The sequence below is a fragment of the Lissotriton helveticus genome, chromosome 2_2 (genome assembly GCF_964261635.1).
Source record: "Lissotriton helveticus chromosome 2_2, aLisHel1.1, whole genome shotgun sequence".
Lineage (NCBI taxonomy): Eukaryota > Metazoa > Chordata > Amphibia > Caudata > Salamandridae > Lissotriton > Lissotriton helveticus.
Window position 1 is genome coordinate 272,395,572 of NC_136060.1, and position 17,816 is coordinate 272,413,387.

Below are 17,816 nucleotides of genomic sequence, written 5' to 3' on the forward strand. Positions count from 1 at the left end.
CAACATCTTGTTCTGGATATAAATTTGACAGTAATCGTGCATGTAAAGCTTCTTTCCCATGCTCGGTCACTTTTCCAATTCTAACATCTTGTAGAATAGTCTTGTAAACTTCATCCTTTGCCTGACGCATATTTTCATGCAGTTCAGCATAATTGAAGTTTAACCATATATTGACGTTGCCAATGCTCCCTAGGCACTTCCTGGTATCTTCATGCGTGAGCATTTTGAACACAGGTTGCCCTTTCACTGGTGTCAGCTGCAGAAGATCTCCGAAAACAATGATGTGTTTGCCACCAAATAACACATCATACTCTGTTTTGACAACTTCTTGCATTCTCAAATGCACAAAGGCAAGCATGACATTGGAAACCATGCTTACTTCGTCAATGATAAGAAGTTTCATTTTCCTCAAGATTCTTGAAACTTCACAACAAGCATCTCCAGATAGCTTGTGATATTGTAATTTGTTGTCATGCTCCACTGGCAGCATCAGTAAACGATGTAAAGTAATCCCTTTAATGTTATGTGCTGCCAGTCCAGTTGGAGCGGTGACAACACAAGACAGCGATGACTCTGTCCTTTCCTGCAAATAACATGAAATTGCTTTAATAAGGAAACTTTTTCCAGTTCCCGCTTCTCCACTCACGTACAGTCGGACAGGCTTCAACGACGTACATGAGCACTCTTTCTTGTCATGACTTAATCCATGATCAATTTGCATGGTAACTTCGTCATATATTTTCCTCTGCTCAACGTTGAGTTGTCTTTCCAACTCTTCTAAGTTAACCGCATCCTCCTGAGCATGTGCCATGGCTCTTTCCACTTCATTCATAGCAGTGGCAGCTTCATTTTCGATAACAGGTCCTCCTAGTGGATCCTGACTCAATGAAGCAGAACTCTGACTGTCCTGAGAACTGTCTCTGGCAATCTCGGCTGCAATCGTTGCTTCCTGCTCAATTTCCGCATTCAACATTTCTACATATTTGGGAAAAGCAGGACATTCTATGGTCTCCTTGGCAGCATTGAAAGAGTCTTCGTAACAGAGGAAATCTCCAAGCAGTTCCTCTTCTGCACGCCAAGGCTTGAAAAGTTGCCAAAGTGCTAAATAGAAAAACTCCTTTTTTTCAGGAGATTCGCCACTCAATTTTCGATGGTTTACCAAGTGGCATTTTCTTTGCTTGACCAGACATCCCTCACTTCCTATTACAGCATACACTCCTTTCTCAGTATCTTCTTTGATGTTCCTCTTGAATATGTAATTTTGAAGAACCTCATACAGACAAACATTCTCGAGGTGACTGCTTCGATTTGGATAATATGTATCCAACATGTTGGTCTTCAAAATGTCGGTACTGTTTGGCTCCTTTTCCGCCAAATACTCAATTTCCCGCACAGGTTTCAGAACTCGATTACGCGTTGCAGCAAGACCAAGACTCGCCCAAACGATACTCCTGGACTTGGCATAGAGACTTGCTGAAGACAACCGGTCAGAACATTCGTAAGCTCCGATTTCTCGATGCGACAACATCTTCAGACTGAAACTGTACAACTTCTTGCTGAGGCTCTTTTCATGGGAAATGTCCTCCCACATATCCTTCAATTCTGTCTTCTCTTTTTTGGTGATGTAAGATGTTACATACCGAGCCACAGCCATACAGTTATCAGCCACAAACTGTATATCCATGTTAGCATTCCACATGGACAAAATCACCGGGTTGTAGTCGTTGATGTACTTAGACTCTTCGTTCCTCTTCAAATTGTATGTGTTTTTAGGTGATTTCTTCATCACATTATGTCGCAGCGAAGACATCAAACTGTTTACTCTTCCTTTAGAAATCACCGGTCGTGGAAAGCCGAAACGACATTTGGTGTAGAACTTGTCCTTGTTTCGGAATTTACAACGACAGTACTTTCCACATCGATGGCATTGGAAACGTAGAACTTTTTCTCTTAGGCTTTTCTTCTCCTTTGCGTTTGGAACAGCACACGTAGAATACTGTTGTATGAAACTCATCACCGAGTCTTCTGGATCCGTTCCAAATTTAGGTGCATCCTTGATCCACAGCAACATATGTATATGAGGAGCACCTCTTGCTTGGTACTCCTTTCTCCAGAAGAAATCCAACACCTCTCCAAGAGGTGGATTCTTCTTATTCATGATGAAAGACATCATAGCTTCAAATCTATGATTGAAGTACCTGCATACATTGACTGGATCCAAAGAGCACAGTTCTCCGGGTGTCTTGAATTCGATGTTTTCGATGTTTCCATTTGCCTCTCGTAGAAATTCAAGTAAGTCTTCCCAGCCATACTCCGCACAGCTCAGAGTGAGGAACCATGTCGGAGTTCCTAAGTTCCTCAGCATACATTTTAAATCACCATGACGACGGTACCAGTACTCATTAGTACCACGCTGACACGCCATGAGATTAATCAGGTGAGAATCCAAAATACTGTCCTGGACATTGACTTTATCCATAAAGTCACTTGCCGAGATGTTTTGCATGTGTATACCACTTTTCAAGATGTGGTTCACTGCATATGACAGTCCAGACAGATCGCTTTCAAACAGGAGATGAAACAAATAGGGAATGCATTGTCAAAACCTAGCATCTCCTGCATACAATCGCAAAGTCCGGTATTCAGAAGCAGGAATTTGATGAGGTCGCTCATCATATCTTCCTCCCTGACCTGTTGGAAAAAGCTGTGGGAAACACCGAGCTTCCAAACTTTCCTCCCAAACACTAATGGGACTCCCTTTGGCTTGTTTCATTTGAAACAACTCAATAGCATTCCCCATGACTTCCTTGGAATGCAAAGGATGAACACTATAATGTTCATATATTTCTTCACTAGTAGAGGGTTCTACTTTCTCAATTTGACCAGCACACAAATCGCTATCCTCTTCCTCACTTACTTCCTCTTCTGCAACATATACATTCTTATAGTATTTATTATTTTTTTTCAAATACAATGTTGCCTTTTTAACTTTCCTAACATCCACTAAATCTTGCCATATTTTCTTATTCTTTGTCGGAACCCCATTAACTAAGATAACCAGAGGTTCCTCTTCCACTTTTTCTACTCCAATTGTGTTAATGTTTTTCTTCAAATCTAGAGGCAAATAAACAACTCTTCCCTTTAATCCTCTCTGTAAATCTGATGGAGGCAATTTCCCTGTCTTTGGCTCCATTCTTACAATAGCCTGAAAGGGATGGATACTTTGAATCAAAATAGATTCATAAGTATTTAAATCCTTCAATTCAGAAGGAATCTCAACCAATTCCAGATTATTATGAACTGCTCTAGCAGGCATCTGGTTTTGATTTAATTTGTTACAACAATAAGTACACACACGTTGATCCAATCCCAAATCAAAACAATTTTCTACCATCAAGTATGTTGTGAAATCCTTCCATTCACTATTATTTTCCCTTTCACTTTTTGCATATAAATCCACTAACTTAGTCTGATTCTTATAATAAGTGCGTCGACAACACACACAAGTGAAATTTGGCCTCTCACTTGATTTCACCTGAAACGTCGCAATTTCCCTCTGGAAATTATCTGTACTGGAAACCTGTACACTATCTTCCACATTACCCGCTTCTTCTTGGTCAATTTCAACATTCTCCTCTTTACTTCCAAAGTAACAAAACTCAATTTCTTCACATATATTCTTCACATCTATTTCAGAACCATGCAAAAGAGCAGCGCATAATTGTTTAAGCATGATTGCTGGACTCTTAGCATAATACAACATTCTAACTAATTTCCTCACTTTATTATGATGCACTGCTAGCATCCTGAAATGATGAAAAACACTCTGGCATACTCTCCTGGAAAGACAAGCCAGTGAATGACCATGCAAACCTGTCACTTCTCTCACTCTGCAAGGATCTAATTCTTGCAACAACTTCATTTTCTGCTTCAAACTTTTCTTATTAAATGACCGTACAAAATCACAAAGCAAATTGATGGAATCCTGTCGCACACTGCAAATACTACTACACTTCCAGGTATACACAGGACCCTTAGGACGTCTTCCTAAAACCTCATTACCTAACACCTCTTCTGCCTCTGTTGTCACAAGTTTTTCTTTTTCAACTGGACAACCATCTTTCACTTCATAAGCTCGACCACTGTGTCAACTGCATGCACCAAATCATTATCCTGGAAATAACTCTCCTCATTAAAAAATGCCTCACAGCTTGAACTATGCATCCATTCTCCAGAAAAAACTTCACAAAAATTACTACGATTAACTATTCTCTTCCATCTACTATTTCTTTTGAAATCATAAATTGCCTTGTTTAGCTTCCTAATTCTATTGATTATCAAAATAAATAACTTACGTTTAATTTCAAATGCCTGATCAATAACTTTCTCAACTATTTTTTTTCTCTTATAAAAAACCACTTTCTGTTGACCTTTCTTAATATTTTTTAACAAATTGCCAATTATCCTGTTGCGGAACATTCGTTTACGAATGTCCCTAAACTGTTGTTTCCTTCTACTATCATGCACAGAGTTATCTCTTGCTCTAGCAGTAACATTTTTCATTGGCCTTTCCTTTCCGTTTGAATTGCTTCTCTTTTTCTGGACTGAAACATTTTCTGTAGTAATGTTTTTTTTACTACAGATATTTCTTATGAATGTTTTTGTACTCTTACCCGGTGCTTTCTTGGTGACTTGACAAATCTTTTTGTTAGAGGACTGCTGCTTTTTTTCATTGACCTGCTGTCTTTGACGTTTTGCAGCCTTTCTCAGTCTTTCTTTGGTTGGCATGCTGAAATCTTGAAATGATCTGCAGTTGAATCTGTGGTAAAATATAATAAAAAATGTTATTAACCACTATTACCAAACAGTAAATCAATAACAGTCATCAAAAACTTAACACACTACTTGACATTTTTACATAGAAGATTTTTTAGTGCTTGGCAAATATATAATACACAAATAGCAGAAAATAAATGGAATTTATATTCATTTTACCTCTACTATTTTATATGTGATTCTGATCTAATTTTATGAGCATATTTTAATATTTTATTGAAGACACTAGACATAACCTGTTTTTAAAGGTGTTTTTAATTTTAAATCAAACGGTTTACATTTTTACTTTTTATTTATTATAAATTTTTAAAATAAATGTTTATAGTTCCATAGGCTCAAGCACGTCAGCTTCCCATCCTATGTCATACAATTCTGACAAATCTGCATCCTCATCACGTTCTTCTTCATCCTCAGGATTTAAATCATCCAAGGGATCAACATCCACTGATGTTTCAATTATGAGTTCAATGATGAGGTCGAAATCAACTGATTGCTGATTGTCGCTCATGTTGATGTTGTCTTTATCTTTAAAGAAAGATAACAACAATGAGATGTTGCAGAGTAAGAGACAAATCTCAGAGATTATAATAGTAAAATTGTTTAACAAGAGTAACATTTTGCAGCTATTATTTAGCCATGTCCAGCGATGCTGAGGAGGTGAAGCCTATGTCCAATTTTTCAGTGAACAGGACTCATCTCTTCTTAACCTTGGATAAGCCTCACCGACTCTGTGTCCCCTGCACATACTTAAATGTAAAGGGGCAGATTTATGTTAACTGGCACATCCCCAGGGATGCACCAGTTAACGTGCACCGCTGCTCTGCCACCCATGGTGTGCCGCATTTACAATCAGATAGGACAAAGCTGCGTCAAAACCCTGCGCCTGCTTGAAGCAGGCATAGTTCTTGACGCAGCATTGTGGAGATGGGGCTCCCCTGAGCCTTGCTGGAGCTGCATCGCACTTGCGATACAACTCCAGTAATGCGCCACCTTTACGGCACAGATGCGTCACGCATCTGTGCCGTTTTTGCCCCATGGTGCGCCGCATTGTAAATGCAACACACCATGGGTGGCGGAACAGCGGCGCAGGATGACTGGCACATCCCTGGTGATGCGATAGTCATCATAAATCTATCCCTAAGCTTCTTATCTTGTTAGAGATGAACCGCCTTATGTATCATCAAACTATTTTGCATTTCCTAAATAGCGAATTTTAAGGAATAAATAGCGATTCTTTACCATTCCTAATTTGCGATGAGCAAATTGCTAATTGCAAATTACCCATTCATTTCCATGGGCCAGGAGGCCCATAGGAATGAAGGTGCAATTTGCGATTAGCAATTAGCTCATCGCAAATTAGGAATTTTTCCAAGGGTGCAGGGGTGTCTCAAGAACACCCTGCTGCACCCCTGAAAAAGAAATTTGGGGGCATATGGCGCACATACATGCCCTAAGAGCATGTATGGGCGTCATATGGCACCTTTTGTTTTTTGGAAAAAAAGCTTTTTGAAAAGAATTTGCAAATTACCACCAACTAGAAGTTGGTGGTAATTTGCAAATCCTTAATGGCATTTTTTGCATATTTTTGGTTTGATACATTTCATTTAAGGAATCGCAAAATTAGCAAATGCTTCAGTGCAATCGCAAAATAAGGAATAACAAATTTTGCTATTCCTTATTTTGCATCAAACTTCTTTGATACATACCATTTGTCTAATTAGCATTCGCAAAGGCCGAAATTCGCAGAATTTCGGCCTTTGCGAATGCTAATTAGCTTGATACATATGGCCCCAAGTGAGGCCTGTCTTGCAACATGGTGCATCTTTTGCATCACTGCTGCATCGGTTTCATGTGGCACGTTTTTTTTACAGCATGACACAACTGCCTAAATGCATCAATTTGTAATTTTGTCGCCTCATAGCAAATCTTTTGCACCGCCGCTGCATCAGAAAAGTGACGCACAGTGGCGCAAAAGAGGCATACACCTATCATAAATCTGTCCCTAGCATTTTAAATGATTAATTCAGGATGACGATAAGGTGTGGCCTATCCAGAGGTTTGTTTAAGGTGAGGCCTACTCAGGGTTGCAGATCAAAGTTACGTTTGTTGAAGAATACAGAGGAGATAATACATGTAAAGGCCTACCAATGAAGTAAGTGATGTCCACCTCATTGCGCCAGTCATCATAAATCTATCCCTAAGCTTCTTATCTTGTTAGAGATGAACCGCCATATGTATCATCAAACTATTTTGCATTTCCTAAATAGCGAATTTTAAGGAATAAATAGCGATTCTTTACCATTCCTAATTTGCGATGAGCAAATTGCTAATTGCAAATTACCCATTCATTTCCATGGGCCAGGAGGCCCATAGCAATGAAGGTGCAATTTGCGATTAGCAATTAGCTCATCGCAAATTAGGAATTTTTCCAAGGTTGCAGGGGTGTCTCAAGAACACCCTGCTGCACCCCTGAAAAAGAAATTTGGGGGCATATGGCGCACATAAATTTTAAAAACATTCCTTTACCTCAAAAACGATTTTCAAGTCATAATTTGAAAACACTGCCCACGGGGAAATGACTTAAAATGTCCTTAAGACACATGAAAGTGTTTTTTTAAAGCCTTTGCAACTTTTTTGGGTCACTTTTAACATGGCTATGTAACTCAAACAGTCAAAATCTAAATTTACCATGCACAGGTGGGAGCATATTTACAAGGAATTTGCTCCACGGGGAAAGGTCTTTTAATTTAATATGGGAAAAATAACATCAGAGACACTGAAATGCCTTATAAAGAAGCATACACCATTATGTCCTTGTCATATATTTTAAAACCATTCCTTTTCCCCAAAAACGATTTTCAAGTCATATTTTGAAAACACTCCACATGGGGAAATGACTTAAAATGTCCTTAAGACACATGAAAGCGTTTTTTGATTGCCTTTGCAGCATGTTTGGGTCACTTTTAACATGGCTATGTAACTCAAACAGTCATAATCTAAATTTACCATGCACAGGTGGGAGCATATTTACAAGGAATTTGCTCCACGGGGAAAGGTCTTTTAATTTAATATGGGAAAAATAACATCAGAGACACTGAAATGCCTTATAAAGAAGCATACACCATTATGTCCTTGTCATATATTTTAAAACCATTCCTTTTCCCCAAAAACGATTTTCAAGTCATATTTTGAAAACACTCCACATGGGGAAATGACTTAAAATGTCCTTAAGACACATGAAAGCGTTTTTTGATTGCCTTTGCAGCATGTTTGGGTCACTTTTAACATGGCTATGTAACGCAAACATTCAAAATCTAAATTTGCCATGCACAGGTGGGAGCATATTTACAAGCAATTTGCTCCACAGGTAAAGGTCTTACATTAAAATGGGAAAAATAACATCAGAGACACTCAATTGCCTTAAAAAGAAGCATACACCATTATGTCCTTGTCATAAATTTTAAAACCATTCCTTTTCCCCAAAAACGATTTTCAAATCATAATTTGAAAACACTCCACATGGGGAAATGACTTAAAATGTCCTTAAGACACATGAAAGTGTTTTTTTAAAGCCTTTGCAACTTTTTTGGGTCACTTTTAACATGGCTATGTAACTCAAACAGTCAAAATCTAAATTTACCATGCACAGGTGGGAGCATATTTACAAGGAATTTGCTCCACGGGGAAAGGTCTTTTAATTTAATATGGGAAAAATAACATCAGAGACACTCAATTGCCTTATAAAGAAGCATACACCATTATGTCCTTGTCATAAATTTTAAAACCATTCCTTTTCCCCAAAAACGATTTTCAAATCATAATTTGAAAACACTCCACATGGGGAAATAACTTAAAATGTCCTTAAGACACATGAAAGCGTTTTTTGATTGCCTTTGCAGCATGTTTGGGTCACTTTTAACATGGCTATGTAACGCAAACATTCAAAATCTAAATTTGCCATGCACAGGTGGGAGCATATTTACAAGCAATTTGCTCCACAGGGAAAGGTCTTACATTAAAATGGGAAAAATAACATCAGAGACACCCAATTGCCTTATAAAGAAGCATACACCATTATGTCCTTGTCATAAATTTTAAAACCATTCCTTTTCCTCAAAAACGATTTTCAAGTCATAATTTGAAAACACTCCACAGCTCCTATGCACAAAAAACCCCTGTCAGTACTAATACTTCACATTTTCTCCAATTACAATTTCTCAAAGAAACAAAATCTATTTGTAAAACACTTGAGACAAAGCAACATTTGAAAAACACAACTTTCTTCATAATTTTCTCCTTAAAGCACACTATTCTCTATCTAAAGTAAAGAAATCTTTTCTCACCTTAGCAAATACTTTATGAGTTTCAAAACAGTCTCAGAAACACACCAATTTGTCTTCAGCAGAGCAAAAGGTATGCACTCAAGAGTCTGCAGCTATCAAAAGCACAGAAATGCTGTAATTCTTCACACATATCTCTCATGTCACCCAATCAAAACTCTTCCCTCACTTTTTTCAAATCAAAACCCTTCCACCCTCTGCCCTCTCTGCTTTTTTTGCATAGCAACCACCTCTTGGAAGACCTCTGGTGTTTGCAAGTTCACACAACAATGTTTCAATTGAACTCTGAACTCTCAGTGCACCTGCATATCCAGTGCATTCTTTCATTTAATGATTTTTTCTTGACCACTCAAAATACATCTTTCAAAGAACTCATCCATGCACCCTAACTTTCTGTTTTCAGCAATCAAAATCCACCAATCACTGTTACTGCTTCATTAACACAGAAACTCCACAGTTTTTTTCATTTTAAACTCTTATTTTTTCAACTGCCATTTCATTGCCACACTTCATCTGACTGCAGGAGAACCTTCTCTCACCATGTTTTCTGTCTGGATTGTTGGACATAGTTACATCTATTGGGCTCAGAGGTATGCTGAGAACAGAAATTTACCTAACCTCAATTTACAAGATGTGGAAATTAAGTGGTTTGGCCACAGAGGATTAAAATGTCACCAATTGATACCATTGGTAAAAACCTTTATGCTTTTGCCAAAACCTGACCTGTTAATTGTGCACTGTGGAGGTAATGATTTGGGCACTTTGACTGGGGTAGGTCTGGAAATGCTTTTAAAGGACACCTTTGAGCAATTAATGGCACTTTTTCCTCAGACTGCCTTGGTATATTCAAATATATGCGAAAGACAGAAATGGAGGTGGTCAAACCAATTTTGTCCACAAATTGAGAAGTCGAGGAAGCATGTAAACAAATCTGTTTCAGCTTACATGAGAGACCATGGAATGGGCTCCATGTACAACAATAACTTGCGTTACTACATGCAAGATATCTACAGAGGAGATGGAGTTCACTTCTCAGATGAGGGCAACAGAGTTTTCATTTTGAATTTAAGACTGTGCATTGGTACCTACTTATAAGTACCTAAATGTACCATAAACCCAAAAGCTCTTCTCAGAGCTACCCTACATCTGATCACTCACAATTATTATTCTACTCTAACTTTTTTCACTAATTTTCAACAAAGTACGCTCACCGGGGCGCTACCCGGTACACGAACCGGAAGCTAACCGCGCGAAATTTTCAAAAAAAATGTTTTTTTTTCGCACATATAAGCCTCCTCAGCCACCCTCAAAAAACCTAGGGGGTCAAGATAAGTCTACCGTGCCCCCTTCTACCCATTCTGAACATTATTTGCCCTCCATCTTGTATCTTAAGTCGACCGAAACACAAAATGGTGGACTCCCGTAACGCTTAAGGTTCGCGTACCGGGGCGCTCGCCAGTTCGCGTACCGGGGCGCTCCCCGGGAAGCGCACCATCAAAAAAGGTGGGAAAGTAATTTACAGAAAAACGACTGGAGACACTCTCACCAAATATAGATTAGCTCATACTACATACCAATCCCTACCATTTTCACAAATTTGGTTGGAATTCCATTTAGCCATTTAGCCTGTAGACCTCTCTAAATACCCTGAGGTAAATTACTTCACAAAACACATCTGAAGTATTGGAATTGACAACCAATTAAAATGTTACTTTCATTTTTTTTTTACCTGACATTTGATTGGTTATGTACCTGAATATATATAAAAAAAGAGAGAGAAACACAGCCATTTTGACTACTACTTCCTGAAGTACATTGCAAGTGCATTTTCACTGACAACTTAAACTTGTTTTTAATAGGTAAGATGTTATTTTATAAATTTGAAAGGAGAACTATGTTATGCACTTTAAATTAATTTGGGAAAACATTTTCAGATAGTTATATACTGTCCCTCTGTAAGAGTTAGACATTGAGAAAGGCTTGTTTATTATAATTATGGATTGATTTAGGTTTCTGTGCTATAATTATGAATTTACTTAGACTTCTTCACAGGCACTTTTTAATAGTACTACTTGACGCCTGAAACCATACAGTGCCCATAGATTACTTCTCTGTTATAAACTCACAAGTACCTGTCTGAACTTAAAGCCAACAGTGCCCTATCTCTACTGATATATTTATTTTTTATGCAAATTACAGCAAGAAAATGGAAGGAGAGCAGATTATTTCCTTCAAAATTGTTCTGGAGAACAACACAGAAAAAGTTATTGAGGACAATGATGACTCAGATTTCATGGATGAATCACGGGACCATGAATTAGTTCAATGTGTAGATGCAGTAGATTTGCTGATTGAAAATGAGGACATTTCCGACAATTTGTTGTTAAATGTTCTGTTAAATTTGGAAAAAGAATCACAAAAATAAAATTATTTAATAATCAAAAATTGTTCGAGACTTTAATCATTTTTATATGTAATTCATAAACTAGTACCTAATTGATTATAATGTAAAGTCAGACTTATAGTATACTGTGCAACTTTTTTATGTTACATAGGGTGTATATTAATTTTTTGACTCTGCATTGGTACCTACATATTGCTACTTAAATAAATAAAAAAATAAAAAAACAACAAAACACAACAAAATGAACAATCAATAAACATACAATATTTTAAAAGTCTATCATTCTTTTTTCCTCATAGTACGCTCCCCAGTACGCTTCCCGGTTCGCGAACCGGGCGCTCCCCACGGGGCCCTTTTAAAGCCTCCACATCAAACCTAGGGGGTCAGGGAGGATCTACTATGCCCCCTTATGGTCATTTCCCCCTTTGTTTTGGCCTCCTCTTGTCTCTCGATCCTACCGAGAGACAAGATGGCGGCCGCTCCGGACTGTTTAGAATGTTGACAGACACCGGAGAGCCAATCAGCTTCGCTTCGCGAAGTTCCGTTACGCGTAAAGTACGCGAACCGGAGCGCTGCCCAGAGCGCGCTTACAGATATATATCTTTTTTTAAACGTTAATTTCTCAAAATCCACTGGAGCACATATATTGAGACCTAGCAAAGGCACATCGGGCTAACAGTCCCTACAATTTTGCCAAGTTTCGTGCAAATCCATTCAGCCGTTCGGGCTAAAAGTGAGGCCAACCGCCCTATGGAAATTAACATTGGAAAAACACGTTTTGGGACCCCCCTTTTTTCTCGGCCCCCCCTTGACGAACCCCCCCCAAATTTTCAGGGGCTGCTCAGAAACAAAATGTTCCATTTTCCTGAAAATTTCAGCCAATTCCGTCCACAAACGCCAAAGTTATTAGACATAGAATTTTCAAAAATCCCATAGGGAAAAAATCCTAACTATATATACCTACTGGCGACCGCCAGTAGGTAATATATATCACCCAAAATTGCACCAGCAAGAACAAAGCCGCACTCCAACTGCAGGTAAGGAAACATCCTTTATTTTATGGTAGCAAGCAGCTTCTCATTCCGTTACTCATGTCCCCTGGCTTTACGCGTTTTGAGGAGTCTGTCCTCTTCATCAGAAGCCTTTGAAGTGAATCGGTACGTTCTGTGCATGTCCCTTGTTACCCTGCGCGCTTTTCATTTTGAAATCACGGCCTCAGGTGTGCCTTTAGTATTTATCCTTCCAAATGCACGCAGGTAATTGTGGTCCTTTTCTTGCACTCTTTGCGCCCTCCAGTGGGCCCGAAACAAAACAATTACTTTTGGAACCATTAACAACCCACATTGGGCTCACGAATAGGACCCTGCTCACCAAATTAAAAGTAACAGTTCCTGCAGCGCCATAACATGAGGAGAAGGTTCGCCCCACATGGCCCCTATTGATGTTGCAGTGGGGGGTGCGTTGCTTTCATGGCCTGGAGCGCGCCGTGTTTATAAATCACCCAAAATTGCACCAGCAAGAACAAAGCCGCACTCCAACTGCAGGTAAGGAAACATCCTTTATTTTACGGTAGCAGGCAGCTTCTCATTCCGTTACTCATGTCCCCTGGCTTTACGCGTTTCGAGGAGTCTGTCCTCTTCATCAGAAGCCTTTGAAGTGAATCGGTACGTTCTGTGCATGTCCCTTGTTACCCTGCGCACTTTTCATTTTGAAATCAAGGCCTGAGTTGTGCCTTTAGTATTTATCCTTCCAAATGCACGCTGGTAATTGTGGTCCTTTTCCCGCACTCTTTGCGCTCTCCAGTGGGCCCGAAACAAAACAATTACTTTAGGGACCATTAACAACCCACATTGGGCTCACGAATAGGACTCTGCTCACCAAATTAAAAGTAACAGTTCCTGCAGCACCATAACATGAGGAGAAGGTTCGCCCCACATGGCCCCTTTTGATGTTGCAGTGGGGGATGCATCGCTTTCACGGCCTGGAGGGCGCCGTGTTTATAAATCACCCAAAATTGCACCAGCAAGAACAAAGCCGCACTCCAACTGCAGGTAAGGAAACATCCTTTATTTTATGGTAGCAAGCAGCTTCTCACTCTGTTACTCATGTCCCCTGGCTTTACGCGTTTCGAGGAGTCTGTTCTCTTCATCAGAAGCCTTTGAAGTGAATCGGTACGTCCTGTGCATGTCCCTTGTTACCCTGCGCGCTTTTCATTTTGAAATCACGGCCTCAGGTGTTCCTTTAGTATTTATCCTTCCAAATGCACGCTGGTAATTGTGGTCCTTTTCCTGCACTCTTTGCGCCCTCCAGTGGGCCCGAAACAAAACAATTACTTTTGGGACCATTAACAACCCACATTGGGCTCACGAATAGGACTCTGCTCACCAAATTAAAAGTAACAGTTCCTGCAGCGCCATAACATGAGGAGAAGGTTCGCCCCACATGGCCCCTTTTGATGTTGCAGTGGGGGGTGCACAAAGTTTTGGTGTTATATATATATATATTCACTGAAAAAACTATAGGTTTCAGGCCTTATATAGTTAGGAATTAGCTTTTAAAAAACCTTTGAAATTCACTCAAAAACTATAAGTTTTAGGGGTGTTAAAGTTAGCTTGACATTTCACTCATACAAAACCATTGAAATTGCTCCTATATAATTAGTTGTACTAACTATATTTCGCGCACCCGCAATCCACTGCTGATGATGTCACATATTAGATCATTCATGACATGGTCAGTGACATCACTGATGACATCTCAAATGACATCACTGATGACATCACTGATGAAATCATCCAGTGAATGTAGTTTGCTTCGTTATTTAAATATGCATTTTATATAAAGCAATTTGTATTGAAGAATGAGTGGATATATATAAATAAATATTTGGATGGTGGATTTAGTAGCAGTGTAATTGACTGTTTACTTGACCAATTTATAATGTCTCACTAAATATAGTGGGTAGTGACTAAACTGTGTGAATATCTGTATCACTTTGTCAGTTGTTGTGTTAACTGATTCTACAGTTGGATACTAGCTATGTGAAAGTCTATATTAGTTATTGATTAGTTAACTGAGTATTTGTATGGGAGTGTGAAAGTGTGTGCATTTCGGTGGGGGTGTGTGACTGTCCAAAGATATGTGAATAGTTGATTCAGTAGATATATGAAGTTAAAACTACATGTTCTAACAGTTTGGGGGGGGGGTTAATCTCTTTATGGGTGTGGTGATGAGCAAATATATTTCTCAATGGTACAGGTCCAACAAACTAGAAAAATAAAAGGCAGTTTATGTGTCAGTTGTTGTATATAAATAAGTATACATAAGACACAATGATTGTGTGAGTGACTGTATGGATAACTGTATACTTGTAATAATGATTTTATTATTCACTAAGTATGACTTACTATCTAAATGAATAGAAGAAGTGGTGTTTGTATAAGTGTTTTGCTAAGTAAATATGTAGGTATGATCTATTGTTTGCATAAGTGAGTAGGATGACTTCATATGTGAATAGGATGCGTGCTGTTGTTTAATGTCGATATAGATGTATAAGTATTTTTGATAGTGTTCTATTGTTCATTGACAGCATGTATGAGTTTTTTAAATGACAATTTTTAAATGTATAAATTGTTATTTTTTTATACTGATTTAGCTACATTTTTGCAGGCAGTTGTTCAGAGGGCACGCCCCCTTTTTACAACGTTCTGCAGCGCAACCCTTGGTGCGTTTGCAGAGGAGGAACTAATTCTCCTTACATACTGTGGGTCCCTGTGGTGCAACTAGCCCACCAGGAGACTCCAGTATAAGCCAGGGAGATGCATTATAGAGAGGTGTAATGAGGCCACACCCTTTTTTACACCTCTCTGCAACGCAGCCCCCGGGCGTGTTTGCAGAGGGGGAACTAATTCCCCTTGCATACTGCGGGTCCCTGGGGGACAACTAGCCCACCTGGAACCTGCAGTATGCGCCAGGGGGCTGCATTGCAGAGAGGTGTAATGAGGCCACACCCTTTTTATCACCTCTCTGCAGCACATACCCTGGCGTGTTTGCAGAATAGGAACTAATTCCCCTTGCATACTGGGGGTCCCTGGGGGCCAAGAAGCCCACCAGGAGCCTCCAGTATGCGCCAAGGGGCTGCGTTGCTTTGCCCCGGGGGCAGCGGTCCCCGGGGCAGTGTGGGGGGATTGTGGACCCCCCACACTTCTTTATCACTATGCCGCCGTGATTTGGTCCCACCGGGGGTAATTTAAAAAAAAAAACAGACCAGGTTTAAAAAAAAAAAATGTGGGCCTTTTTTTCCTTTTGGGACCACCTGGGCAGGCCTAGGGGGTCAGGGTGTATCTACCTTGCCCCCTTTTTGTCTTCTTCACGTTTGTTTTTCTGCTTTCTTGTGCCTCGGTCTATCTACACGCACACATATACACATATATATATGCATATATATGCATTTACATATATGTATGTGTATATATATATATATATATATACACATACATATATACACATATATAATCTGCATATCTATATAAATACAAATATAAATGCATGCATACATATACATATATGCATACATATGCATGTTATTTAGAAAGTTTGAAAAACACTATTAAAAGCAAAGCTAAAAAGCCACCTTATTACAAACAGAATGGCTTTAACTTAAACGAGGGCGAGATCTATTGCATTTTCAATGCTTGTTTACTTTGGTTCCATCAAGAAGGTATTCAGATGTGTCACACATTTGCCATACATTCTGAATGTTAGCACTCTAGTTGCTCATTATATCACTGTAGTAAAGCTACTGCTCACCAGGGAAGTCTGCTGCTGGTATTCAAAGTGCATGTTTCAGTCTGCATGTCAGAATTTTTTTAATGAAATAAAAGAGGATTTGAGAAGTCACTCAAAATCTGCCCTAATTTTTCTTTCTGAAGCACTAATCATACTTTCTATGGCAAAATGAACCCCCTCATTTTGTTCCTTTTTAAATTAAATGTTTTCAGACTTACCACTTCATTCCAATCAAGATGGCTTCTGCTGTGCCATACTTTTGTCATAAGTAAGACTGTTAGCGCTCTAGTTGTTCTTTAGAACACTCTGGGAAGCTGCAGTAGAACACAAAGGAATTGACTGACAGTCGCTGCCCTTGTTGGAGGTTCATGTTTTACTGAGAATGTCAGACTTCATTCTCACATGACTGAGAAAGCTAATGTGAATTTACAGAATTAAATATGCTTTCAATTTAGCTTATAGATCCCCTTCCAAACCACTGTGGGAAAAGCATGAGATAATAGTTTTCTTTCAAACATGATTCATGATATCCCAGCAGAAGGCTTTTTCACATGGTAAAATCACCTTAGAACACACCACAATTCCTAAAATGAGTATGGTACCATCAACAAATGATTTATAATGTAACTAAAGTCCTAAAACCTTCTATTAACTGCAATGCGTTTTAATGAGGTGCTATCATGTATATTGGTCCCAAGATGGCTGCCAACACTTCTTGGATGAAGAATGTGTGTTTTGAAAACTATTTTTTTGCTACCTTGGGGGTCCTTGTGGGACCCCCTGAGCATGCCTAGGGGTCAGGGTGCTTCTACCCTGCCCCCTTTTTGAGTTCTACACGTTTGTTTTTCTGCTTTCCTGTGCCTCAGTCTACCGAGGCACAAGATGGCTGCCAACACTTTCTGGTTTGGAGTGTTGACAGACATTGGCAGCCAATCAGAATGCAGCTCGTGCTCGAAAGATAAGCTTACAGTAAGCTTACACGTAAGCTGCTATAGATTTATATATTTTTTCTCTTTTGATTTTCTCAGGAACTACTGGAGGGATTTTCACCAAATATAGCAAAGGCACATCTGCGTACCAGTCCTTACAATTTTGCAAAGTTTGGCGTGATTCCGTTCAGCGGTTCGGGCTGTAGACTTGTCAGAACGTCCTATGGAAATTAACATGGGGAAACACCTTTTTTCTCAGCCCCCACTTCACGAATCCCCCCGAAACTTTCAGGGAAGGAGTGCAGCGGAGCTGGCCAAAATTTTTGAAAATTACACGCAAATTCCTCAACCGGCACCAATGTTATTCCCAATAGAATGTTGCGGATTTCCTATGATAGCCAATCCTAACTATAAATACCTACTGGCTATCGCCAGTAGGTAATATATATATATATATATATATATATATATATATATATATATATATATATATATATATATATATATATATATATATAT